Source organism: Aedes albopictus, chromosome 1 (assembly GCF_035046485.1).
Source record: "Aedes albopictus strain Foshan chromosome 1, AalbF5, whole genome shotgun sequence".
NCBI lineage: Eukaryota > Metazoa > Arthropoda > Insecta > Diptera > Culicidae > Aedes > Aedes albopictus.
The window spans coordinates 336,279,334-336,306,724 of record NC_085136.1 but is presented as its reverse complement, the minus strand read 5'-3'; the positions used below and the strand labels follow the sequence as shown (position 1 = coordinate 336,306,724).

General features: G+C 43.4%; 1 protein-coding gene across 1 annotated transcript in view; it reads right to left on the bottom strand.

The window, feature by feature from the left end:
• Nucleotides 1-26,901, bottom strand: part of LOC115253705 (ETS-like protein pointed) — a 369,875-nt gene extending 342,974 nt beyond the window's left edge. Inside the window, exon 1 of the mRNA XM_062847443.1 lies at nt 25,248-26,901. The gene's annotated coding sequence lies outside the window, so the exon portion shown is untranslated. The remainder of the gene's footprint in view (nt 1-25,247) is intronic.
• Between the last annotated feature and the right edge of the window lie 490 nt (nt 26,902-27,391).

Sequence of the window (27,391 nt, the reverse complement as noted above, 5' to 3'; positions counted from 1 at the left end):
TTGCGATGTTTTTCAGATGCACTACATTCTGGCTGCGTCCAGCAGCAATTGTCAACTGTTTGACGGCTGTCAGACGTTGCAGTTAGCGAATTTCATTCGGTAACTGAAACGTAAACATATTGCACTTATCGAACGTCTACTGTAGATATTCCGAGAGACACTTATGGAAAAATCCCTGCAAGAACTTCCCAACAATCATTTTTGCCACTTTTAGCTGTACAGTAGACGTTTGCTCGGTGCAAACGGTTTAACTGCAATGCTTTTCAAGTGCAAGTCCGCTAAGTGCAACAATTTTGCAGTTATCGCACCGCTATCCGTCAAAATCAAATGTCAACAGCGATGCGATGTTTTTCGCATGCACTTTTGTTGCAATGCGATGTTTTCTGAATGCACATTGGCTGCATTCTGCAGCAACTGACAGTTCTTTGACGTCTGTCAGTTGTTGCAGTTATCGAATTTCATTCGGTAAGTGAAAGGTAAACATGTTGCAGTTATCGAACGTCTACTGTATAGGAATTGAACAAATCACTCACACACACAAACTCCAGCTTAAGAAACTGCTATTCAGCTAGTGATGTTACTTGGGTTTTGGATCAACTATTAGAAAAAGAAGAAAAACCTGGGAAACCGTTTAAAAGAAATCGTAGGATACCCTCCGTGACAAATACCAGCAATAGCTCCGGCAGAAATCTCAAAAGTTATTTTAGAAGAAACTCCAGAAAATAAATCCTGGAAGAAATTCCAGGACAAATCCCCACATATTTGGAGAAACATCCCGGTACCAACAATAGAAGGAATTTTCTAAGAGTAGTCTCGGAAAAAAACTCAGGTGAAACTTCAACAGAAATCGCTCGGAAACCTTTAAGAAATATCCCTGGAGAAACTCCTGTAGAAATCCCGGGAGAAACTCAAGAGAAAAGATCACGGACAATGTTGAAAGAAATTAAAGGGGAAATTTCGGAAGAAATCCCGTAAGGGATTCTGCAAAAACATTTTTGGATAAAAATTAAACGATCTTGAGAGTTTATAGGGTAATTCGCCAATTATTGCTGAACAGTTAGTACTGAAATTTTCGATTCCATTTATTTTTCCGTGCATAATTCCAGGGCCGTATTAAAACATCCAGTTATTGTGTAGATCCACTCATTTCTCACACATTGAATTGAAATAACTTAAGTTCCATTTTCTGAAAGAAGAAAAAAACGTTTGTACTGATAGTTGAAATTTTAATTTCTTAAGATCTTGAACTCAAGGAAATTCCCAAAGAGGGATTTAGGTATGTTTCAAAGGCGCATCAAAGATTTATAGGGAATTTCAGGAGGGATCGGAAGGGATTTCCGGTGGATTGAGAGAACCTCCCTGAAATCCCCTGAGCTCCTTTGGAACAGCCCAACAAACATAATAGGAATAAGCTGTTATTTAGCTATCATTGCTAGTTGAGGGCCCTGCAACCCCCTGAGACCCCTAGAACATCCCTTGAACGTCCCTGAAGCCTCTCGGATCCAACTGAAACGCCTCTGGATGGGAAATCTTCTGGAAACAATTTTAACCCTTTAGAACGTCCTTGATCCTTCTGTAATGATCTGAGATACCTTGGAACTCCCCCTGGATTGCTGTGGAATCCCCTGGAACACCACTGAAACCTCTTCAAAAACCCTAGAAGGCTCCTGAAAGCCCATGGAACGCCCCTAGAATCCTTTGGAACACCACTGAAGCCCCTGGAACGCGGCTTAAATACCCAAGAACGCCACTGAAACTTCTAAAAACCCCCCTGAACGCCTTTGAAACGCCTTTAAAACCAGTGGAACGCCACTGAAACCCCCTAAAATGCCTCTGCAACCTCTAGGAATACCCCTTGAAACCCCTTGAAACCCGCTGGAACGCTTCTTTTACTACCTGTAACACCCTTGACATTCCTAGAACCTTCGTTATACGCCACTAAAATCCCCTGAAACACTCCTAAAATCTTCTGGAACGCCTCAGAAATCTCTTGAAAACCCGTAGAACGCCCCTGAAACCCACTGCAACGGTGAAACATCAGAAAATCCCTTTGCAATTTGGCATACAAACTTTAGAGGCACAAATCTGACGTACGAAGCTGCACTTGTTTATCCTGACTTTGGTCACTTGCAAAAACAGGCAGGTTTTCCAAATCGAGCGTAATTGTTTACGAATTTTCAAGATTAGAGCTCTTGAAATTGTGAGTAGGGATCCAAGTCGACCATTGCGGCAGCCATATTTGTAGTCTCTGATGTTCGTCCTTAAATATCTCTGATCTCCTGAAACGCTTTTGAACACCACTGAAACCTCTTGAAACCCCATAGAACGCTTCTAGAATCCCCTGGGATACCACTGAAGTCCTTGGAACGCCGCTGAAACTACATCAAAACCCTTGGAACTCCCCTGAAACCCCCTGAAATGCTAGAAAACCCAGATTTGAGTAAAGGTGCCTTTACTCAGTTTAGAGTAACTGCAGTTTTGCTCAATCTGGGTCGTTTTGACACCAATCTGGGTAACTGAGGGTTAGCGTGTATAGCGGACCCGTATACTATACTATACCGTATTACTCCGCTAATACGACGCCGGCTGCTGTCGAATAACCTAAACTTTTAATTCGACAAACTGGTCACCCTACACCACCATGCTCATTGACATTTGGCAAATCTATTTTTGTTATTGTTTTGATTTCTGGGTTTGTTATGATACATAATTTCAACAGATTTAGCAGCGGTGCGGATGAAAAGCTCGTTCTTTCTACGATTGTTGACATCCACAGTTCATTCCGGTTGGTCGCCAGGCGATTTGGGTGTCGAATAGCACCATATCAGAACTTCCGGAATGCAAGAGGAGCTGCTGCGGGTGCGAGTATAAGTGCAATAACAAACTGTTTTGCATTCACAGTGTACATCGCTGTGACATTTGAACACTTTTCAATTCGACATTTGTCGAATAAGCGGGGTACGAATTAAAAAGTGTCGTATTAAAACGTGTCGAACCAGCGGGGTAAGGCGGTACCCACTGAAACTACTATAAAACCCCTGGAATGCCTTTGAAATACCTTTAAAACCTGTGGAACGCCACTGAAACCCCCTGAAATGCCTGTGTAACCTCTGAGGCCTCTGCAACACCACTGAAACCCTATGAAACGGTTCTTTTTTCTACCTATAAGGTGAATGTATAACGAAGCCATCCCTTGAATTTTCAAGAGCACAAATCTGAAGAACCAAATGTTTCACCACGCTGAAAAGTTGATCGATTGGTTACCCGCTGGTGGTGACCAATCGATCAACTTTTCAGCACAATCTATCATTTGGTTCTTCAGATTTGTGCTCTTGCAAATTCGAGGGGTGGCTTCGTTATATATTCACCATAACGCCTCTGAAAGCCCTCGAAAACTCGTTTAACGCCGCTGAAATACCTCGGAACACTCCTAAAATCCTCTGGAACGCCTCTAAAATCTCTTGAAAACCCATGGAACGCCTCTGAAAACCCCTGCGACGCCTTTGAAACGCCCTGGAACATGTCTAAAATCCCTTAAATACCCCTGATCTCCTGCAACGCCTTGGAACACCACTCAAATCTTTTGGGAACCCCTAGGACGCCGCTGAAAACCCCTGGAACGCTCCTTAAACCCCATTGAACCTACCCTTAGAACGCCGCTGAAATTACTTCAAAACCCTTGGATCGCCCCTGAAATCCCATGAAACCCTTTGAAACCTATGGAACGTCACTGAAACCCCCTGAAATGCTTGAAAACTCGTTATGGGTCACTGAAATCCCCTGTCACGCCTTTGAAACCCATTGAAATCCTCTGTAACGATTCTGAAACTCCCTGGAAGGCCTCTGAAGCTCAATTAAAGTCCCTGGAACGTCCCTGAAACCCCCTGAAACCCTTTAATACGTGTGGAACGTCACTGAAACCCCCTGAAATGCTTGAAAGCTCATTATGGGTCACTGAAATCCCCTGTAACGCCTTTAAAACCCATTGAAATCCCCTGTAACGACCCTGAAACTCCCTGGAACCTGGAAGCCTTCCGAAGCTCAATTAAAGTCCCTGGAACGTTACACTCATTTGCTATTTTCTCAGCTACTATCAGCTTGCTATCTTTTAGTTTGTAGCACAGAGAACAGACGTCTATCTTTGCTTTCTGCCTTGTGTAAAACTTTGTAACGGTCATATTTATTAGAGTATGTGGTTATGCTCCCGTTGTGTGGCGCTAGCGTCCCATCACCTCTAGACCCTAGTCGGTGAAGAGTCGGTTTCATAGCTCTGTCCTAAACCGGTTTAAACAAATGTTGGTTTGTTTTTACCGACAGTTTAATTTGGATTCAGGTTAAAAACAAACTCAAGTTTGTTTGAAATAAATTACAAAATGGTTGTCGTGGTAGTGTTGTCAAAACGGAATAACCGGCGCAATGGTAATCCAGCCTTTTACTAGAGACTGTTTATATCAGAGACCCGCAAAAAGTGAAACCAAATCTATCGAACTGTCAAATCGGCTACCTATCGAGCACGCCAGCAAAATTATGAAAACAAAGTCTGGCGAAGAGAAAGAACAACAGTCAAAATAAGTCGTCTTTGAATGTCTCTATGTAAACAGTTTCTACCTTTTACGAGCGCTAATGGCCGCCAGAATGTGACACACTCTTTGGTATAGGGATCAGCCAAATTGACGTTTCGTTTGTGCCGTTTGACAGCTGATCGATAAGATTGATGATCGATCTTATCGATGTGCGTGCTTTCCAGCTAAGAAAATAGCAAATAGGTGTAACTTTTTGCAAACGAGTGTACCCATCCCTCTAGAACGCCTGTGAAACTCCATGCCTCGGGCCTAACTTCCACTGTATAGAGGACCCGTATACTATACAGCGCGCGCATCACTTCCGAAGTGACACATGGATTTGGATAAAAAGGATTTTCGCTAGGCAGAAACTCCATTTTCCAACTCCCCTGAAACCCCCGAGAACCATAGAACATCTCTGGAACGTCCCTGAAACCTCTAAGTGAAACGCCTCTGGAACTCTTCTGAAAACGATTTCAACAGCCCTTTGGAACACCCTTGACCCTTCTGGAACTCCCCAAGTTCCCCTGAAATACTACTGGAACGCCCCAAAATCCCCGGAACACCCCTGGAATGATCTGGAACCTTCTGAAACACCACTGAAACCCTTTGAAAACCCTTAGAACGCCGCTTCAAACCCCTGGAATGCCTGTGAACCCCTGGATTTCTTGGAACACCCCTGAAGTCCCTGGAACGCCACTGAAACCAGCTAAAACCCTCTGAAAAGTCACTGACACCTCTTTAAAAGCTGTGGAACACCAATGAATCCCCCTATAATGCCTATATAACCCCCAGGAACTCATCTGGTACCCCTGAAACGCGGCTGAAACGCCTCTGGAACGCCCTTGAAATCTTTTCAAACCCGCTTTTCCTTAAACCCCATGTAACGCCGCTGAAACTTCTTGAAAAGTCGCTACGACACACAAATTTCTTGGCCTTTGGAGCACCCCTGAAAGCACCTGAAAACTCCTGGAACGCTCCTGAAACTCCTTGAAAACCCCTGGAATACCCCTGAAATCTCCTGCAACGCCTTGGAACACCCCTGAAACCTCTTGGAAACCCACTGGAACGTCTCTGAAAGCCTTTGAAAATCCCCGAGTTCTTCTGCTATCAGGGATGGGAATACTTACTTTCACAGAGTTACACCACAGAGAACAGACGTCTATCTTTGCTTTCTGCCTTGTGTAAAACTTTGTAACGGTCATATTAGAGTATGTGGTTATGCTCCCGTTGCGTGGCGCTAGCGTCCCATCACTTTCATTGTCGTGTTGTCATTTTTGTTTCCAGTGCTCGCCGTTTTGAGCCGTTTGGCGCTTGTATCGCTTTGTGGGTTAGTGTATTTTAACGATGAACACTGTCATCGTGTGGTCAAATCGAGTTTATATGTGGGGCAGTCTCCGTTGGTGGCGTTGAGGTACACTTAAATCCTTTACACACGATTTCGACGTATTTTTGTTCGAGCTTAAACGTCTGTTCTCTGTGGTTCTATCTAAAAGTTTGCTGAATAAAGGAAGAGTGGCCACTTCTCCGGGATGTGCGGAAACCTAGTGTATCCAAGGAATCAGTCACTTTTTAATTGGTTCTGAATCCTAGCTCATCACAGTCGAGACTTGGCGCTGAACAGACATCAGATGAGCCCTACCCGAATCGTTTGACCCGTTGATGACTGCATTGGAGAATCGTCCCGGACCCGGAGGATGAGTTAACGTACGAGCTGATGAAGACTAGGCTACTCCGTGACGATTCAGGAACGATAAACAGAGTTTTCAAGAAAAAAAACTGGCGGAATGCATCGGGAAGGAGAAGTAGGTGAAAGAACAATTCACAGAGAAGTGTCATGCCTGCGGCAAGAAGGACCACCTGAAGCGCGACTGCAGTATGAACAAAGGTGATGTAAGTATGGCTTCCGGTTACAAATCTGTGTTGTTCATAGCGGACAGCGGTTCAGCTTAGCAAGAGAGCGACTGAAAGCTGGGATTTCTGCTGGATTCCGGTTCAAACGAGCATCTAGTGAGGACGAAGAAGCACTTTACATCGTTGAACGAACTGTAACAAAAGGTAATTGTTAGCCGTCCAACCAGATGTCCCGACTTGAGTTGTACGAGCTTACAGACGATGAAGACATCACCGCGTGGCGCTGCGAACGGAAGCGCAAACTTCCAGGTAAGTTCCTAACCTTTCTTACCGAATTCAGTGCCACTGATGTAGATCTGGTTTCCCTCGCAGATGTTCCAGAAGTAGCTTCCCATAACGATCGGGGGGACCATTGAATGGTACCAGGCTATGCGTGATGAAGTCGACTCCATGGCAACGAATTGTGTGTGGAAACTTGCCCTTCTGGAGTGAAGCCCCTGAAAACCAAACGGGTGTTTCGGTTGAAGAAAGATGATGCAGGCCAACGCGTTCGATACTAGGCTCGATCGATAGCCAAGGGACCGGACGTTTCCAGCAAAACCCGACGGAAAGCGCTACTGGACACCGTTGAAGTGGATTATTCGATACTTCAAAGGAACAACCGCGATGGGACTTATCTACAAGAGGACAGAATCTAGTATACCGCTAGTGGGCTATGTAGATGTCATTTTCACAAACGTAGGGTGAAAACAACACTGGACTTCACAAGCAAAAACATCCGAAAAGCATTCTACCACCAGAAATATCCACTTTCGATTTGATCCTGCGTGTTGAAGTACCTACTTTGGATGAAAGATTTTCACAATTTTACCGGGTAGTATACTAATGTAACCAAGGGTATTATCCGGGCAGGATTGTTTTCTTCGTCATGGGGGTTTTTTTGGGTCGAATTGCCTGAAATTTGGGCATATTATTGGGCAAAGTATTGAGAAAGATCTGAAGCCAAATCTGAGTTCAACAGGTTTCAAAAAACCCCACATGACGAAGAGAACAAAACTGCTAAAAATACGTAAGTTCCGCTATCACAAAACTTAATTAAATTTTGAGAACTGACTATTAACATTTTTTGGGACAAATTCACAGTGTTCCAACTGCTCGAACTCGAGTCGTCAGAGTGCTCACCTGCGGGACGGAAGAAGGACCAAAATGTTCCAGAAGATTCGCTCGAACTCGAGTCGTCAGCTCACCTGCGGGACGGATGTGTGGTTTCCTGGCAGCCAGAAGCACCAGATTCGGCTTCTCTCAAGCTTCACAGTCGCGCACAGCCGAAACCACTAAACAACGACAGCACCAAACTTACTCTTCCGTCACCAAAGTCACTTCAGAAATCATTTACAAACCACGCATTTGAATTTCAGCTTATTTAATTTATTAATCTAATTTAACACAAGCGCGTTTACAAATTAATTCATTGTTCTATTAATCGACCATGCGAACAGGACGCATCGCACGAGGAAATTTTCACTTCTGTCAAAAAATTCTAATTTGAACCACGCTTGCTGCGATGCGGTTCGTTAGTTGTCACGGCAGCCCGTTCACGTGGCCGCGACAGTTGGGTCGATGTCGGTCGTCGGCAGTGCCCGAGCAAAAATGTTTGTGTCGCTTCTAATGTTCGAAACACACCGATATAAATACCGGAAAAAAAAAATGTGGGAGCACTTAATACTTTACACTGAAACAACGGCAGCGGGGAGCGATCATCAACCGTCGAACAATACAGTTCGTTACGCAAAACGACGTAGGCTCACCACTTCACCTTAAGGGCGGACGGGACGGTCGAGAAAATATCCGCCATTGCTCTGTTGCTACTAAGATGGTAATCTCAGATTCTACTTCATATTTTGCAACAAAAACCTATCATTGTGTATGCTCACTTGCAGTGCATATGCTGATTGGTTTTCAGCATCTTCAGTGCGATAGTTCTCGAGATTACCATCTTCAAAATCGCGAGGCAAATTGTTAGAAAGAGAGGCAAGATAGGAAAAATAACACGGCGTCCCGTTTCACCTTAAGAGAACTTCAACCACGAAGGAAGAGGTCATAAAATTAGCACCACCAGCTGGTGTGGAGACCTAATTGCTACTCTGGGGTTCAAACCTAATCCTGGTATGGTGGCGAAACCTGTTGCTGAAATGTTATTTTAGGATCAAAGTCTTCTTCAAACGGGGTTGCTTTGATCGATCGCGCGAATCTGGTTCGCGTCCCCGTCACCTGAGCAACGACGATCGGGAGGAAAGAATGGACTGCTTCGATTGATCCGGGTGGTAGAAAGTGAAGTTCTCCTAATTGGAGGGTTTCGACGGTTTAATAAGTACCCTCGGCCAAAAGGGAGTCCAGTCCGAGAACGATTTGAACTCTCTTAGCTCTGTTTCTCCTGTTTTCCATTCCCTTTCGTTTCGTTTCATGGTTTTTGGTCGGTGCGCATCCGGAGAGCCGGGTTCGAAGGTTTTAGTTTTTTTTTCTGGGTGGAAAGAACCCGGTACCTGTTCTCGAAAGAAACAGAGTTTCGTTCGTTTTCCTTTTGTTCGAGTTTTATACCCCATGTAAAGGTCGGTGCTGCTACACAGGGAGAATTCCGAGCAGGAAAAAAATGTATGAAGAAAGTATGAATTTGAGACGAACAGAAGGTTACCAAATGCTGATCGTTATCTATATGACAGTCAAGTTCGGCACAAAGTTGTTGACCCGTTTCGGTAACTAATTACCTAAAAACGGTGTGCAAACTGTCGTCGTCGCCGTTGAGTTTTCAGATTGCGTTGCACCGGTTTTATGAATGACACTAATATGACGAGGCGAAATTTGAAACTTGGTACGGCCGAAAATAGAACGACAGCCATAAACAATGGCATTTTGGGAAGGGTTACTTGGATCAACATTTTTTTTCTCCAGAAAAACAAACAATATCCGGCTCGAAACTATTAGTGAAAATAATCAAATCGATCGCATGAAAACAAACTACGCCACGCTGCTACGTCGGAGATCCAAGCAACCTTGATCCCCATTAACGACTGTGAGTGAATCCCCCTCTTCAAAATGCAACACTTCTCCATCCATACACACGTTGGTTGCATGTAAAAAGAGACCTAGCAGGCGGCGAAGAAGGGTAATAACGATGAGTCAGCTCAGCCCACTACGGCTGCTCCTCAATCGAGAACCATCATAGGAGAGCAAACATCAGCCCGTGTCTCTGCTTGCTTGGATCTGTATCTATAGAGAGCGTGCCGAAGTCGAAGAGATCACGTAATGACCTCGTCAGATGTGTTCCTCCAATACGTCAGGGAAGAGCAAACGTCGGCTGCCGTCGTCTTCGACGTCTGAGCGCGCGCATGGTTTCCAAAGTCAATGCCGCTTTCGGCACATGGCACAAACAGTGACACGTTCTGTCGTGACGTTTATATAGTTCCGATGTTTGTTGACAGCAAAACTGTCATGAGATAGGAATTTTCGTGTATAGAAACCCCCATTTGTCTGTTTGCCACCATCAACAATATTTATGTCGTGTTACTTTTGACACCTGGGTGACCGACTTTGCAACGATTTTCAAGCCCTAGCAAATGACTATCTATTCTGATATGTGGTATCTACACGTAATCCAAGTTCGCAAATCCAAGAAACAAAGCAACCCTTGAACCAGCGCGCGTGTATAAGAAGCCCTTCGTAAGCCTACTCCGTTCTTATTGGTCACATTGGTGATCAAAAGTACGCGGCAAGAGTAACTCTATGTGATGATAACAGAACAGCTCTGAGGAAAAAAAAAAATAAAACGAATCTGAAACTCATTTCAGCTGCGTATAACGTGTTTTTATCTTATCGGCGACATAGAGAACGAACTGGACGAAAAGTACCATCACATTCACATCGTGCGCGGCAAATGTCGCGTTTTTTTTCGAATAGTTACGCGATAAGAGAACCCTCATCAGCGGAGCTGGAAATTTTGCATGTTTTCGGAGAATTTTACTGTTTAGGTCTACAGTCAAGATACACATAAACAAACATATGATGATATTATGAAACGCGGGAATATTCATTCATCTCCTCTCGGTTTGACGGCGGCGTCCAACTCTGCGCGAGTATTTGCACTTGCAGCCCAGTGCCCAGTAGTGCGGACAATTTAAACTTGTTGCGCCGCAAATGGAGTGGACGAAATTAAATGATTGACAACAATCAGCACAAGTACTAAATTATGCTTTGAGTTCCCCTCGCAGTTCGCAGAAGCGCAGAGAAGTCAATGCATAATACGGACAAACACTTCAATGGAGCGATTCAGCGTAACCATTTGCAAATTTGAATTATTCCAAAAATATACTCGATCAAAGTAGGTGGTTTCACGGTACAGATAGCGTATTATAAAAATCATCAATCACAGTAGCTTATGAGCGGTGTTGGGGAAACTCAAATTCTCAAAGAGGGTCAAAATTTATTTCATCAGATGCGCTAATTTCCGTCACATCAGACGGAAAATAGCCAATCATTACAGATGTTCAATGTTCTCTACTTCACAGGTTCGACCTATCAAACAAAGTGGTGTTTGTGATCTGCTAATATAACATGACATCGCGCTCAGCTGTGTAGGGTCGAGTCCAGGAACGAAAAGGAGGAAACCCAATTGGATGATTTTTAGCTTCAACAAACAATTCTTTAAAGCTGACCTGCGCTTCCAAACTGCTGACCTTCTTGATGATGATGATGATGATGTATCGGGACACCGAAGTAAATCATCCACAATTTATTTTATGACTACATTATCAAATTCCTACAAGCTGATCGGTTTGTTTACATTTTTTCTCGTTTTGCGTATAACGAAGGAAACCGCACCAAAGCTGCAGATAGCCGAAATGTTCTTCATTATCGTTCAATTTTCATTTCGCGGGATTCACTTTTCGTCATTCATGTTACACATCCCTCAAAAGCTCTGTGGCACTTCAAAGTTGGATTTCACTGCTGCAAAATGCAGCAAAAGCTGTTCAATAGGCCTTTTGAGTTGACAGGTCTACTGTTTACAACTTCCGAGCAAAGGCACACACGCTGAATATTAGTCATTTTCATAGGAGAACTGTCAAAGACCCCCAAAATCAGCTGATTTCAAACGTCTTCTGATTAGGCTCATTAATCAAACAAATTATGGTTTATCTTTGGGATAAAATGTAAACAAACTAGTTTTATTCGTCCAAGGAAGAATGCAAGCAAATGTGTGCGTGGATGTTATGAATACGAGACGTCGCATTTAACAACTACTGAGAAAGATTTCTTCGTTACACTGTGATGGGGTATTAGGATCTGGTGGGCAAAAAAAATACTAAAGTGTTTTGAGATTTCCAATAAAGTTATGTCTATCTCATTTAAAAAGCTTTTGCTCAATAGTACTATGAAAACATGAGTTGATTTAGAATTGCGAAGATTTTGGCCGACTTTTCGAACACACAACCACAGACAAACAGACATACCACTCAAATCTCAATCGTCGCATGATTTAACGGTCATTTTGAAAATGCAGTGTGGTTCGGACTGTGCTCGCATGTGTCATGGTGGCGCTGCTGTTTCTACATAACGTCTCACTTTTGGAGAAAAATTAACGCGACGTCGATCAATGTTTACATAAAATGACTCAATCATGAACCTTTATTCATCTTGCATGAATGGGTAACGCAACGGGGGAGTCGTCACCTGCTAAATTATTACATCGAGCCGAGTGATAGTACACCTGCAAACGAATGCTTCGGATTGTGCATTATAGAGGGTGCTAGTGTGATGCCAAACGATGTTTTTGATACAAATTTCTTCTAAGTAGTACCGTCGTGCGGGGCTACTTTTGAAATGCGGGGCTACTTTGGACACTTTTGAATATGGATTTTTTGAATTCAAAATATGGTTCAAATCTGTTTGATGTCTTTGGGACTATTATGAAGCAATAGTTTTCGCTTCATTTGGTTGAAATTATTTTTCAAACAGACCGTTTATTGCTTGTCAGGACGCGAAAAAACATCAAATAAACCAATAAAATAAACATAACGTATCAGAACATTTGCTCTGTAAGCATTGTTTCTACAGTTCATAAATTTCAAAGGGTTGATCAATTCATTCAAAATGTATCAACGTAGCATGTACAATCGAATATTTGTATCGTTATACATTATAAATGACCGTTTCACCCAAATAAAGGATTGATGGTCCCTTTTTTCAGGCTATCTATATAGCAATATCACGCTACTCATAATACCAAAGGTAGCACAGAACCATCTTAAAACGCATATATTTATTGAAATCATGTCTGATATTGTATACTACAGTATTGGCATAAAGTAGTTTTCTAAATAACCCTGGAATTTGAAATGCAGTATTATTATAGATAACAATGTCCAAAGTAGCCCCCATCCGGTTCTATATGACATGTGTCCGATTGGTGTATGAACAACTTTTTTGTTTATTGATGGATTTAGTTCAAATTTTGCTTACATCCTATATACATACTCACAATTATTATGTGTAAAAATTGTGGAAATCCATTCACTACTCTGGGAGTTATAATGTCATAAAGTTGAAAAACCATGAAAAAGTGTATAAAGAAGCCCCGCACGACGGTATGTCTGTTTGTCTGTGACACAACTACGGTCGGATCATGATTTCTGACCACCCTACGCACCGTGGTGTCGCGTTGAAGTTTAGACGGAAATTGAATTTATATTGCGACTGAAATAGACATGGAATAGACGGAAATAGAATTCGAGGGACGATTCTTTTTAATATTCTAAGGTAATTTTAGTAAGCTGGTTGTTTACCAACATTGGAAAACGAATTTATGGTCATAAAGCTTTAGCCAAGGTGCAAGAATAAACTCCGTTATGGCTGGTTGGTGCTTAGTATGACGGGAATTAGATAAAATACCCTATCATGATTGTTTTGCCGTTGCTGCCGCAACCTCGCTTGCCTCGAAAACGTTCTGTTATGCTCGGTTTCATCGCCGGGGCAAATATGACGCCTCCGGCCCCAGAGAGTTAAGGAATTCTTCCAAAGATTTCTTCAGAAATTCATCCACAAATTCATCAGGAAATCTTCGAGAAACTTTTTAAAGATTCCTCCACGAAGTCCTCCAGGAGTTCCTCCAACACTATAATTTCCGTCCAGGAGTTTCATTTGGAAGTTTTTCCAGCAATACTCCTGAAAACTCATTCAAAGAATCTTGTAAGAATTCTACTAACTTGCCATCTAGGAATAAGCTAACGTATTTCTCTATCAAATGCTCCAGAAAGTTTTCGGATACTGCGACAGATATTCTTCCAGGATTTCTACAAAAGATCCAGACATCTCGCCTAGCAGCACAACATAGTACAGCACTTGCCTACAGCACAACATAGTACAGCACTTGCCTAAAACGTGGATGGAGTTGCAAAGCTGAGTATAATCATTGTCACTGCAGATTTCACTACTATCTACATCTCCACATACCTGGTCAAGTTCTTCTACAAGTATTTTAATTTGATAAGCCTTATCATCAATTTAGAAATCATCCATTCCAATAGAAGATAGAATGGTAAAAATAACGAATATCAAAAAAAAAGTATAGTGTATAGTGTACAAGAAAAAACTCGGAAAGACCTCACCAAATTCTACCTCAGCGGACGATCGCATCCACGCCTCGATTTTGTTCCATTTCAACACGACGCCAAACAATGCACTTGTGGTGACAATAGATCATTTGCTTCCAACACATTTTCTTCAATTTTCGTTCACTGTTTACTTTTCTCGCGTCGAGCACTCGGGATTATTGTTTACTTTTTGTGCAGAACAACAAACTCCCGGCTGAAATTCTTCCGAATCTAGCTGCGCACACGCTCACTGTTCAAATATTGCGTCGAACAAACTCCCGGCAAGGAATTTTCCGTGTCTTGCCACGCACATACTCAAGTTTTGCGCACAATGCGTGGCAGTAGTTTGGCAAAACAGTCAAAACGAATGCAGTAGAGATTGCTGACAGCTCACCTACCAACACTATCGAAAGTTTGTTTTTATCATGAAAATGTTTCTAGCATGCACGCCTTTACGATTCTAGGAATAAAAAAAGTAAAGATCAACAAACATTCTGTGTAAATGACAAAATTTTTGAACAAGCCGATTTGAGCGTGTAATTTGATCCGTTGGCTTTGTTTTTGTTTTCATCGTGAAACAAGCGTTTGCATACACGCTCTCTTCACGCTCATTTAGAAAAATAGGTAAACCGATCACCTATTTTTCTAAAATATGGGTAAATTTTATTCAAATTTGCGTAAACTTTACGCAAATATGGGTAAATAAAACTCATATTTTGGAAAAGTGCACAACCGCATTTATAGGTAACATTAACCTATATTTGGGTTACAATTACTCATATTTGTGTCCACATTACCCATATTTGAGGTTTGTTTACCTATATTTGAGTATCATTTACGCATATTTGCGGTTGTGCACTTTTTGAAAAAAAGGTAAACTGATCTTAGCGTGTTGGTTGAAGCGTTCGTGTTTGGGTAATAATCGTGTAAATCGCAGAAATTCTATCCGAACACACGCTGACTGTTTATTTCTTAAACTGATCAAACGCCTGGCAAGGAATCTTCCGAAACAACGCAAATAACGGTGAGTAGAAGTCAAACATAAATATCCGTGGCCACATTGAAAACCAAGATAGAGAACCCTAATCCAAAATGGCGGCCACGAAATGGTAGTTTGAGCTATGATACCATGCAATATCGGTAAAAGTTAAAAATCGATATTTGACGCCGTTTAGAAATCCAATATGGCAGATCATAATTCAAGATGGTGGACCATAATCCAAGGTAGGGTTGAGGGTTTGGATAGAGCGTAAGATAGAGGGCAGAGAAAACGGTAAACGGAATTCTTTCCGTGATTTCTTCAAGCATTCCTTTTGAGAATCTTCACAGGATTTCTTCCGGGATTCCTTCAGATGTTCCTTCCGGAATTGCTGTGGGGATTGCTCCTGAGATCTCTTCGCGGATTTTTGCAGGGATTGCTTTAGAAAATCATGGAAGGATTTTTTTTAGATATTCTATTTGACATTCCTTCAGGAATTGATCGGCTTCAAAGATTATTTCCGGAATTCTTGCTGCTATTCCATTAGGGATTCTTCCCGAAAAGCGATATGAAAGAATATAGATTTCTGCCAAGATTTCTTCAGGCAACCATATTTTTTTTTAGGTATTTGTGTCGGTATTTATGATGCGATTCCTTCATTAATTTTCCCGAACTCTTCCCTCGTTTTTAATTTCGTCAGTGTGAGATACCCTATAGGGGTTTCTTCTGCTTCTTTCAGGGATTCCTGCTGAGCATCCATCCGAGATTCCTGCCATGGTTTCTCTAAAAGTTCCATCAGGAATTTGTGTGGTACTGAATCTGCATTGTTATTCGGCTAGACTTTCAATGCACGCTAGTAGCACATGGTCTGCCAAATATACATCAAGCAATCTAGTAGGCGCGCATGACCGCACCCTTACTTTTGAAGAATTTCTGTCTCCTGACGACAGTTACAACAATCCACAGCGTGTCCGGATGACCGCACCCTTACTTTTGCAAGAAATTCTGTCTCATAGCGACAGTAACAACAGGCCACAGCGTGTCCGGATGACCGCACCCTTACTTTTGTAAGAAATTCTGTCTCGTGGCAACAGTAAAAACAGTCCACAGCGTGTCCGGATGACCGCACCCTTACTTTTGCAAGAAATTCTGTCTCATGGCGACAGTAACAGCAGTCCACAGCGTGTCCGGATGACCGCACCCTTACTTTTGTAAGAAATTCTGTCTCATGGCAACAGTAAAAACAGTCCACAGCGTGTCCGGATGACCGCACCCTTACTTTTGCAAGAAATTCTGTCTCATGGCGACAGTAACACCAGTCCACAGCGTGTCCGGATGACCGCACCCTTACTTTTGTAAGAAATTCTGTCTCATGGCAACAGTAAAAACAGTCCACAGCGTGTCCGGATGACCGCACCCTTACTTTTGCAAGAAATTCTGTCTCATGGCGACAGTAACACCAGTCCACAGCGTGTCCGGATGACCGCACCCTTACTTTTGTAAGAAATTCTGTCTCATGGCAACAGTAAAAACAGTCCACAGCGTGTCCGGATGACCGCACCCTTACTTTTGTAAGAAATTCTGTCTCATGACAACAGTAAAAACAGTTCACAGCGCGTCCGGATGACCACATTCTTACTTCTATAAGAAGCTCTGTCTCATGGAGACAGTAACAACAGTCCACAGCGTGTCCGGATGACCGCACCCTTACTTTTGTAAGAAATTCTGTCTCGTGGCAACAGTAAAAACAGTCCACAGCGTGTCCGGATGACCGCACCCTTACTTTTGCAAGAAATTCTGTCTCATGGCGACAGTAACAGCAGTCCACAGCGTGTCCGGATGACCGCACCCTTACTTTTGTAAGAAATTCTGTCTCATGGCAACAGTAAAAACAGTCCACAGCGTGTCCGGATGACCGCACCCTTACTTTTGCAAGAAATTCTGTCTCATGGCGACAGTAACACCAGTCCACAGCGTGTCCGGATGACCGCACCCTTACTTTTGTAAGAAATTCTGTCTCATGGCAACAGTAAAAACAGTCCACAGCGTGTCCGGATGACCGCACCCTTACTTTTGTAAGAAATTCTGTCTCATGACAACAGTAAAAACAGTTCACAGCGCGTCCGGATGACCACATTCTTACTTCTATAAGAAGCTCTGTCTCATGGAGACAGTAACAACAGTCCACAGCGTGTCCGGATGACCGCACCCTTACTTTTGTAAGAAATTCTGTCTCATGGCGACAGTAACAGCAGTCCACAGCGTGTCCGGATGACCGCACCCTTACTTTTGTAAGAAATTCTGTCTCATGGCAACAGTAAAAACAGTCCACAGCGTGTCCGGATGACCGCACCCTTACTTTTGCAAGAAATTCTGTCTCATGGCGACAGTAACAGCAGTCCACAGCGTGTCCGGATGACCGCACCCTTACTTTTGTAAGAAATTCTGTCTCATGACAACAGTAAAAACAGTTCACAGCGCGTCCGGATGACCACATTCTTACTTCTATAAGAAGCTCTGTCTCATGGAGACAGTAACAACAGTCCACAGCGTGTCCGGATGACCGCACCCTTACTTTTGCAAGAAATTCTGTCTCCTGGCGACAATAACAGCAGTCCACAGCGTGTCCGGATGACCGCACCCTTACTTTTGTAAAAATTCTGTCTCATGGTGACAGTAACAACAGTTCACAGCGTGAATGGATGACCGCACCCTTACTTTTGTAAAAAAATCTGCCTCATGGCGACAGTAACAACAGTCCACAGCGCGTCCGAATGACCGCACCCTTACTTTTGTAAGAAATTCTGTCTCATGGCGACAGTAACAACAGCCCACAGCGCGTCCGAATGACCGCACCCTTACTTTTGTAAGAAATTCTGTCTCATGGCGACAGTAAATACAGTCCACAGCGCGTCCGGATGACCGCGCCCTTACTTTTGCAAGAAATTCTAGCTCATGGCGACAGTAACAACAGTCCACAGCGTATCACCCGCTTGTCCACAATAATTCCACGCTCCACAGAATTCTCTACGGGATTCTTCAGAAATAAAGTAATCCCTTTTCGGAAAATCATGAAAGGATTCATTCAGAAATTCTTGCTGGCATTTCTTCAAGAATTCTGACTGGAATTACTTCACAGCTTCCTCCTGGTATTCTTTCAAAGATTTATATTATATTCAGAGAACCCTAGTATGATTCTTTCAGGTATACGTGCCGGGATTCCTGCTGGTATTCCGTGAAAGATTCATCTCGGTTTTTTTAAGGGTTTTCATGTCTAGTTTGACATTTGAGGCCAACCTTTACGTGATGGATTCCGACGTTTTCCACACTGGGGATTTAAGGCCGCACGGGACGACGTGTAATTTTTCCTATCTTCCCTCTCTTTCTAAAAATTTGCCTCGCGATTTCGAAGAAGCAAATATCAATTTCCACTGCACTGACGTAGCTGAAACTTTAGTCGATTGTGCACCACAAGTGAGCAAATGAACGATCAAATTTCTAGTCAATAATATAAAGTAGAAGTTGAGCTTTGCATCTTACTTACAACAGAGCAATGGCGGACGATTCAACCACCGTCCCGTCCGGCCTTAAAAATGTTGTTGTCTGATGTAAATGGTAACAAAAATTTACTCAAATCATGTGTTTAAATCTAGGGGAGGGACACAAGATCAAAAAACTAATATATATTTTCAGCCACAACAAAAAAAAAACACCGAAAAAAGTTCCGGTGAAATGCCTGGTTTAATTTCTGGATGATGGTCGTGGAAATTTGTGCTTAAGTCACTGTAAGTGTTTCTTAAGGAATATTACTCCAAGAACTCCTGTACAAAATTCTTCCGGAAATTCCTCCAGAGTTTCGCTGTGGAATCTCTGGAATAGTTCCTGAAGTATTCTACAGAAGAGTTACTTTATTCCAGGATCTCTGGATGAATTTCTGGAAAACCACTATACGCAGACTTGGGGCAATTGGTGGAGGAATGTCTGAAGAAATTATTAGAAGAATCATCCGGAATTTTCTGATGAATTCCTGAAAGAATTCTTGAAAAAATCTGCAGTAATATCTGCATGAATTCCTGTAGTAATAGCATAGACTAATTTGCATGTCCAGTCCGGTACCCAATAAATATTCATAACCGTGTATTTTTTCCGTGTAAATTGCCTTTTGTGTAAATTATTTTTAGCGTGTTACACCGAGCTGACAACTCTGACAGTGAGGGCCTAAACATAAATTACGTAAAGTGAGTACCGAGGATTGTTCACAATCTGCGAACTTGACTGCGGAAAAAACCGCAACCATGACCCCGCTGGTAATATCTGCATAAATTCCTGGAGTAATATGCTCCTAAAGTCCTTTCTAGATTTTTGTTTTAAATCACAAAATATGGTCCAGGAGTACATATTTACTCATTTTTTGACGTTTTTATTAGCCGTGGTTGAAAATACATAATTTTTAAATTTTAAATCTTTTGTCCCACCCCTAGCTTATAACACATACTTTGAGTGTTTTTTTTTCACCGTGTATGTCAGATAGGAACATTTTGGAATCCCAGTGCGAAAAATGTCGAGCTCTAACACGTCAAGGTCGACCTCAAATGTCAAACTAGAACTATTTTCCCTTTTACTTATTTCGAATTTTCTCATTATTCCTTTGCTTTTCGAGTTCGAGTTAAGTACAATTGGGTTTTTAAATTTTGAAAAATGTCTTGTTTTTTCAATTTCATACGAAAGAGCATCTTTTTCTGAGCCACTATGATTTTTTTTCAGATTTTTAGAACTTTATTTTGGTGCCTAAAATTAATTTCAAAGAGATTTTTTGCAATCACCTTTTGACAGCTGGGCAACTATTTGACAACTTCGCCCAGTACAAAATGCGACGAGGGGTGATTCGACAAATAGCTCCCATACAAACTTCAAATTGATTTTTAAATAGGTTCCCGGGCACCAAAATTCATGAAAATTTGGATTTCGGCTCAGTTTGACATGCAGATTCCGAATATGCAATTATCTCAACACCGCTAAAGAAGCCAATTCCGATTAGAATACCATGTTTGATCGTATTATTCAATTAAAGCGAGATTTCGTCTCTAGTTTTAGGACCCCATTCATGGAGAAACCTCTGGAGCAATTTCTGAATGAGACATTGGAGGAACCTCTGAAGAATAGGCTCCTAAAGTCCTATCGGGATTCTTGTTTTAAACCACAATATATGGTTCAAGAGTACATATTTACTCATTTTTTGACGTTTTTATTAACCATAGTTGAAAATATATAATTTTTATTTTTTTAGCCTTTTGTCTCGTCCCTAGCTTATAACACATACTTTGAGTGACTTTTTTCACCGTGTATGTCAGATAGGAACATTTTTGAAATCTCAGTGAGAAAAATGTCGAGCTCAGTCACACAAGGTTGACCTCAAATGTCAAAGTAGAACTATTTACCATTTTACTTATTTCGAATTTTCTCATTATTCCTTTGTTTTTCAACTTCGAGTAAAGTACAATTCCGATTAGAATACCATGCTGGATCGTATTATTCAATATAAGCGAGATTTCGTCTTTAATTTTAGGACCCTATTACTGGATGAATCTCTGCAGATTGTGGAGGAATCTATGAAGAGTTTTTGGAACAAATTCTGGAGTATTTTCTAGAGAAATCTCTGGAGGAGATACTGGATGCACATTTGGAGGGATTCCTGGATGAAACTTTCGTGTAGCTTCTGCAGAAATCAATGAAGCACTCTCTGTAGGAATCCTCAGAGTAAATCGTGAAATATTCTCAGGAGGAATGTTTAGACTAATCTCTGAAAGAATTCCTGGAGAAATCTCGGGATTCATTCATGGATAAATTTGTACGATTATGTCATTATTTCGTTGTCGTAATCTTAGTAGGCTTGTGGGAAACTAATGAAAGGAAACACCTGGCACCACAGATCCTAGCGACACCTTCCCTTTACGGGCACCACGTGTTCCAAGTAGCAAGATGCAAAAGCTGTAAAAGGCATCGCCTACTGTTAAGCACCACACTGAATGAAAGCGTTAAGCCAGCAGCCAATACAGACATTCACATTCATTCATAAAAATAACCAAAAAAACGCCTGCTGCCATTCCCTTGATGCGTTTCCCTTTCAACGTGATGAAGCCGCGCCGTCGCCCGTCAAGCATCGACAGGACAGCAGTTGACATTTATGTGGTGAGTGCAGAATTGAGGAGTGGGATCCAAGTTGGCGCTCCAACAAGTTCGAGATAGAGAAAACAACATGCGTGACGATAATGGCCTACTGCCTGCCTACTGCACTCGTCCACTCGTCGACATAATCGCAGTTGGTATCCCCAGAGCGTCAGCGCCAGCGTCAAGCGTGAGACACAAAAAGGTGCAACTTCTCCTCGATCGAGGGATGTCATGGGTGGTGCTGCGTCTTGTTTTTTTTTTTTGCACTTGGTAGCCGATCCGTCCTTGGGTATTTCCTTTCTGCAACAAGCATATCTAGCATAGGAGACGGCGCAGGCTTTAAGCTGCAACAAGCTGTTCGCCGGAAATTGATAAGGATTAATCTTAGTTTCGCCTTGACTGACGGATGATGTGCGCTCAGACGGCTGTCTGAGCTGAACGGGCGGCGGCTACTGTATGTCTACTGGTGGCAGATTAGTATCATCCCCTCACTTCCACGGTGTTGTCCAGACCGGGGTTATAAAACGAAAAATTTCCATCTAGTCGGTGGTCATCGCATGGTTTTCTACGATTGTTTGCGCAAAATTTGAAAACAATCTTAGGGCTTAAGGATTTATTAATCCCAATTTCTCAGGACCAATTTCTTCACCATCGATTCATTCAGTCTACGGCAATAATTCAGTCTACGGGAAATTGTTTTAGAGAAGCGCCACCTGCGCAATTTAGCTTTGCGTTTGATCGCCAATAGGCCAAAATGCTGAGGCTTTGATGCTTTGATTGCGTTTGATGCTTCCTTAACTGTGAAACCCGAGACGTAGCAGGCTGTGCGCGCGAGCGGCTGCGTTTGCAAAGCTGTCAAGCGTTTTCTTTGCTCCTCGTTGGTTGTTTTGAAAATGGTCGCCCGAATTGAGAAACGGCTGGTGAGGAGTTTTGAGTGAGAGAGAAACAGAGACTGCTGAGGCGTAAAGAGCGACAGAGAGGCCATCTGAGGCGTAGAGAGCGGCAGAGACTACTGAGGTGTAGAGACCACTGAGGCGTAGAGAGCGACAGAGTGAATACCGAGGCTTACAGAGCAACCACTGAGGCGTAGAGAGTGACAAAGATACCGCTGGGGCGTAGAGAGTGAAAAAGAGAGACGTAGAGATTGACAGAGAGCCTACTGAGGCGTATAGAGCGACAGAGAGACCATCTGAGGCGTAGAAGAGAGAAAAAGAGAGACTGCTGAGGAGTAAAGAGCGACAGAGAGACCATCTGAGACGTAGAGAACGACAGAGAGACCACTGAGGCGTACAGAGTGACAGAGTGACCACCTGAGGTGTAGAAAAGAGCGACAAAACGACAACTGAGGTGTAGAGAGCGACAGAGAGATCACTGGGATTCACTGTATATGCGTAAAGAGCGGTAGAGACACCAGAAGAGAGCGACAGAGAAACTACTGAGACGTAGAGAGTGACAGGGAGCCAACTGAGGCATAAAGAGCAACAGAGAGACCACTAAGGCGTAGAAGAAAGCGGCAGAGAGACCATCTGAGGCCGGAGAGACGAACCAGCCAAGGGCTGAAAGTCTCTATAATATAGCTAAATCAATCAATCAATCACTGAGGCGTACAGAGTGACAGAGAGACCATCTGAGGTGTATAAAAGAGCGACAGAACGACATCTGGGGTGTAGAGAGCGACAGAGATATCACTGAGATTCAGAGCGACTGTTTATGCGCAAAAAGCGGTAGAGACACCACTGAGGCGTAGAAGAGAGCGGCAGAGAGACCACTGAGGCATAAAGAGCGACAGAGAGACCGCTGAGGTGTAAAGAGCGACAGAACGACAACTGAGGTGTAGAGAGCGACAGAGAGATCACTGAGATTAGGAGCGACTGTTTATGCGCAAAGAGCAGTAGAGACACCACCGGGACGTAGAGAGTGACAGAGAGCCTACTGAGGCATAAAGAGCGACTACTGAGGCGTAAAGAGCGACAGAGAGGCCATCTGAGGCGTAGAGAGCGACAGAGAGACCACTGAGGCGTACAGAGTGACAGAGAGACCATCTGAGGTGTAGAAAAGAGCGACAGAACGACATCTGGGGTGTAGAGAGCGACAGAGAGATCACTGAGATTTTTTTTTTTAATTTCTTTGTATTTGTGAATTTTAACTTATTGCTAATTCTTCACACGGATCACTGAGATTCAGAGCGGCTGTATATGCGTAAAGAGACACCACTGAGGCGACAGAGAGCCTACTGAGGCATAAAGAGCGACAGAGAGACTACTAAGTCATAGAAGAGAGCGGTAGAGAGACTACTGAGGCGTAGAGAATGACAGAGAGACTATTGAGACGTAGAGAGCGGCAGAGAGACCACTGAGGCGTACAAAGTGACAGAGAGACCATCTGAGATGTAGAAAAGAGCGACAGAACTATAACCACAGAGAACAGACATTTAAGCTCGAACAAAAATACGTCGAATTCGTGTGTAAAGGATTTAAGTGTACCTCAACGCCACCAACGGAGACTGCTCCACATATAAAGTCGATTTGACCCCACGATGGCAGTGTTCATCGTTAATATACACTAGCCCACAAAGCGATACGAGCGCCAAACGGCCAAAAACGGGGAGCACTGGAAACAAATTTGACAACACAACAATGTAAGTGATGGAACGCTAGCGCCGCGCAACGGGAGCATAACCACATACTCTGATATGACCGTTACAAAGTTTTACACAAGGCAGAAAGCGAAGATAGACGTCTGTTCTCTGTGCTATAACTGAGGTGTAGAGAGCGACTGAGAGATCACTGAGATTCAGGGTTACTGTGTATGTGTAAAGAGCGGTAGAGACAGCACTGAGGCGTAGAAGAGAGCGGTAGAGAGACTGCTGAGGCTAGAGAGTGACAGAGAAACCGCAGAGGCGTAGAGAACGACAGAGAGACTACTGAGACACAGAGAGCACCAAAGAACCCGTTGAGGTGTAGAGAATGACTGGGCGATCACTGAGCCGTTGAAGAGAGCGAAGTTCTTGGATTGCCTAGAAAATCGTTGGAAAATAGTTCCTAACAGAACAACGCTCAGGCTCAATATAAACCTGTAGGATGTTGCACCATATCATGAATGTAACAACATCCCATCGATTACTATTGGATGACCTAGAACATATTTCAAAATTAGTTCTCTACAGAACTATGCCTTTATTTATGTAACAATAATCTATTGATTATGCTTGTAGATCTTGAGGCCTATATTCGCGAGAGTTCATGGAGGACGTTTACCATTTTGGACATATCTACTGACCCATTTTCCATAGACCTGTAGAATGTTGCGTGTCAGCAGCAGGATAACAAGAACCCCTTTATAACGTATACAGATCTGCTGAAACTTTTCTGGAACACCCCTAAGCCTTAACCCCACTCATACAAAGCCTTATATCCTCTTGAACACTATGTGAGAATGCCACGCAGTGTCGTCTTGAACACTTTGTTTGGGTGAGGCTAAGGCCACAGAGGCTAAGGCTTAGGAGTTTTCCAGGAAAGTTTTAGCAAATCTCTTCACCTCGTACATTTGCTAAACCGTCCCAAACACCCCTAAGTATCCTCTGGTATCTCAACAGCATTGAGCAATTCAATATGGCGGAATAAACATAAAAGTTTCTCCATAACAATGAGTAAGTCATTCAAATTCTGGTGCATTGCCTACTGGATCGGGAAGTGTTCGAACATTTTTCGGTTTTAAATTTTCAGAATTGTTAATCCTACAATCGTGAAGATTGTTCGAAAAACCTTTGATCGCAGTAGGCAGCGGCGGCGGCGGCAACGGCGTTACCAAACAACCATCGTCGCCGCCGCCACCGCCGTCTTCGATGTATGTATTGTAATGCAAGTCCACGGCAAAGCCAATCCAAATTTGAATAACAAAAAACCGCTGATCCTTAGTCGCCGATGGACGGACGATGATGAATGCGGCGACATGGAATATTCATCAGTCAGTGATGTTTTACCAGCTCGTTAAAAATTCTTGAATTTTAAAAGCGAATCAAAGCAGTCGGTAGGTACTTACGCCCCAGAAGAGTTCGGCTGCTCGCTGTTCGAAGCGGCTCTCAGTAGGCTGCTTCTAGTTGACTCTCGCTGGCGATCTTTGAGATATTGCGATCCACTTTTTTCTTAATTGGTACGATTGCAAAACACCACAAAACACCTACAACGCTTAACGATTGTTGATCTTCTTCGCGCAATGTTTACACAAGTAATTGCACGCGGACTTCACTCATCGTCGGTAACGAATTAATTTCATTGCACAATTACCGCACCGCCTGCGCCTTCATCGGCATCTTCTTCCGTGCCTTCATTCAGTGAGAATCATCCTCATCTGGTTGCAATCTTCTTCCACCACCGCGCGCGCTGGAACCCTTCAAAGATTCGCAAACCCCGAAACGAATCCGCGCTGATTTAGGTAAATACAATTCTAATTTTATAAACGCTCTCTTATTCGCACTTTTCTCGCCTACTCCGCTTTTTTGATCGAGCGAGCGCGCGCACACACAGCTCTGGTTCGTCACGTCATACGCCTCCTCCGATTATGGCAGAACGCGTGCGGTTGTTGTTGCTGCTGCTGCAGTTGCGCACCACTACACGCGACTTGGTCTAAGCAGGCACGGCCAACTCTTCGCCGCAGCCGCCGCCACCGCCTACTTCGATCGACCAACGTGTGCGCGCATATAAATGTATGTGCAACAAAATAAAAAGCGCGAGTAAGATTTTTATGAATGAATCAAACTGCTTCGCCCTTTTCCTCTTCTTCCGACTCTGCGTTTGCGCTGCGCTTCACCTTCCCTGGCCTGCTTGCCGTGTACTTGCCGCTTGTTCAGCTTGATTTTTTTCTTCTCTTCGTTTTGTATCACACACCCGGCTCGCGCGTTCGCGTTCGTCTTCTTCGCGACTTCACCACCCGTCCGTCATCGGTCGCGATCGCCGTTGTCGTAACAACCGACTTGACTGTCTGTATTTTTTTTCCTTTCTCGGTATCAGTCTTCGTGTGGTTCTTCTTCTGAGCCGAGTCAAAAAAAAAACTTTGTTGGACGAAACAAAAAAAAACCGACAAAATCAAAATGATTTCCTTCTGTGTACACGGCTTCGGCCCTCCGCTGCAGGCAGACTCAAATTCAAATCATAAAGTGTCGCCTCCGCGAAATACGATACACTCACTTCACTAGTCGCGTTCTCTTCGGCAGCTCGACACTTCGCATACGCTCTTCTTCTTCACTTAAACAAAACGTTTACACTACTTCAACCCAGAGTACAGAACATCTACTTGCTCCAAATTGTGCGCTGCAGTTCATTGGAACTCCGTCTCTCTTATCAAAGCCACTGGTCACTGATAAGGCCGGCGATTGCCTTTGCTTCATCCAGCGCAATATTGCGCTGCTTGCTCGCTCGTAGAGGCACTTTTCGTCGCGAAAATCACCCCCGTCGTACCGATCTCAGCAGGCCGTGATAATCTTTCTAGCACTCGTCGTCGTCACCTCGCGACGCCCAACTGTCAAAACACACCCCCGCTGGGTTTCTTGTGCAAATCCTTCTGCGCCGATCGTCACTGATTCTGATATAGAGTCTTTGAAAACAACCCCGAACTTCTCTTCTTGGCCGCAGCGAGCGATCGTCCTCGCGTATGCTTCTACTCAGAACGACTCCTCAACACAAACTACTGTGCTGCAATGACGATGAGAGCGATGTTGTGTGGACGCTGTGTTTCGGAATGTGTAGGTATAGGTCGCCGCCGCCTCAGCCGTCGCCGTCAACAGGATTTTCGTTTTCGTTCAGCACCACACTACGGTGCCGCTGCCGTGTGTACAGCGATGAATGGAGAGAGCGCTGAATCAACAAAAAACACCAAGTGCACCCACACCGCTGTCAATTCTGTACACCCAAACAGATGGTGCACAATATCCATGTGATTTCGCAACTTTGTGCAAAAAACTGCATTGAATAACCAATTTTGTAAATTTACGTGGTTCCCATGCGATTTTCGCATCAACAAATTGCGAAAATTGCAACACAATCTAGCATTCTCCGACTGGGTGTCCCACGCACACTACGATCCGTCGCCTCGTCCCGTCAGCAAGTGCGGTGCGCCGCCGGCTGCTTAGCAACACTCAAAATGATAGCCAACCATCGCATGTAGCAGGCGCAGAGCAGAGCAGAGGC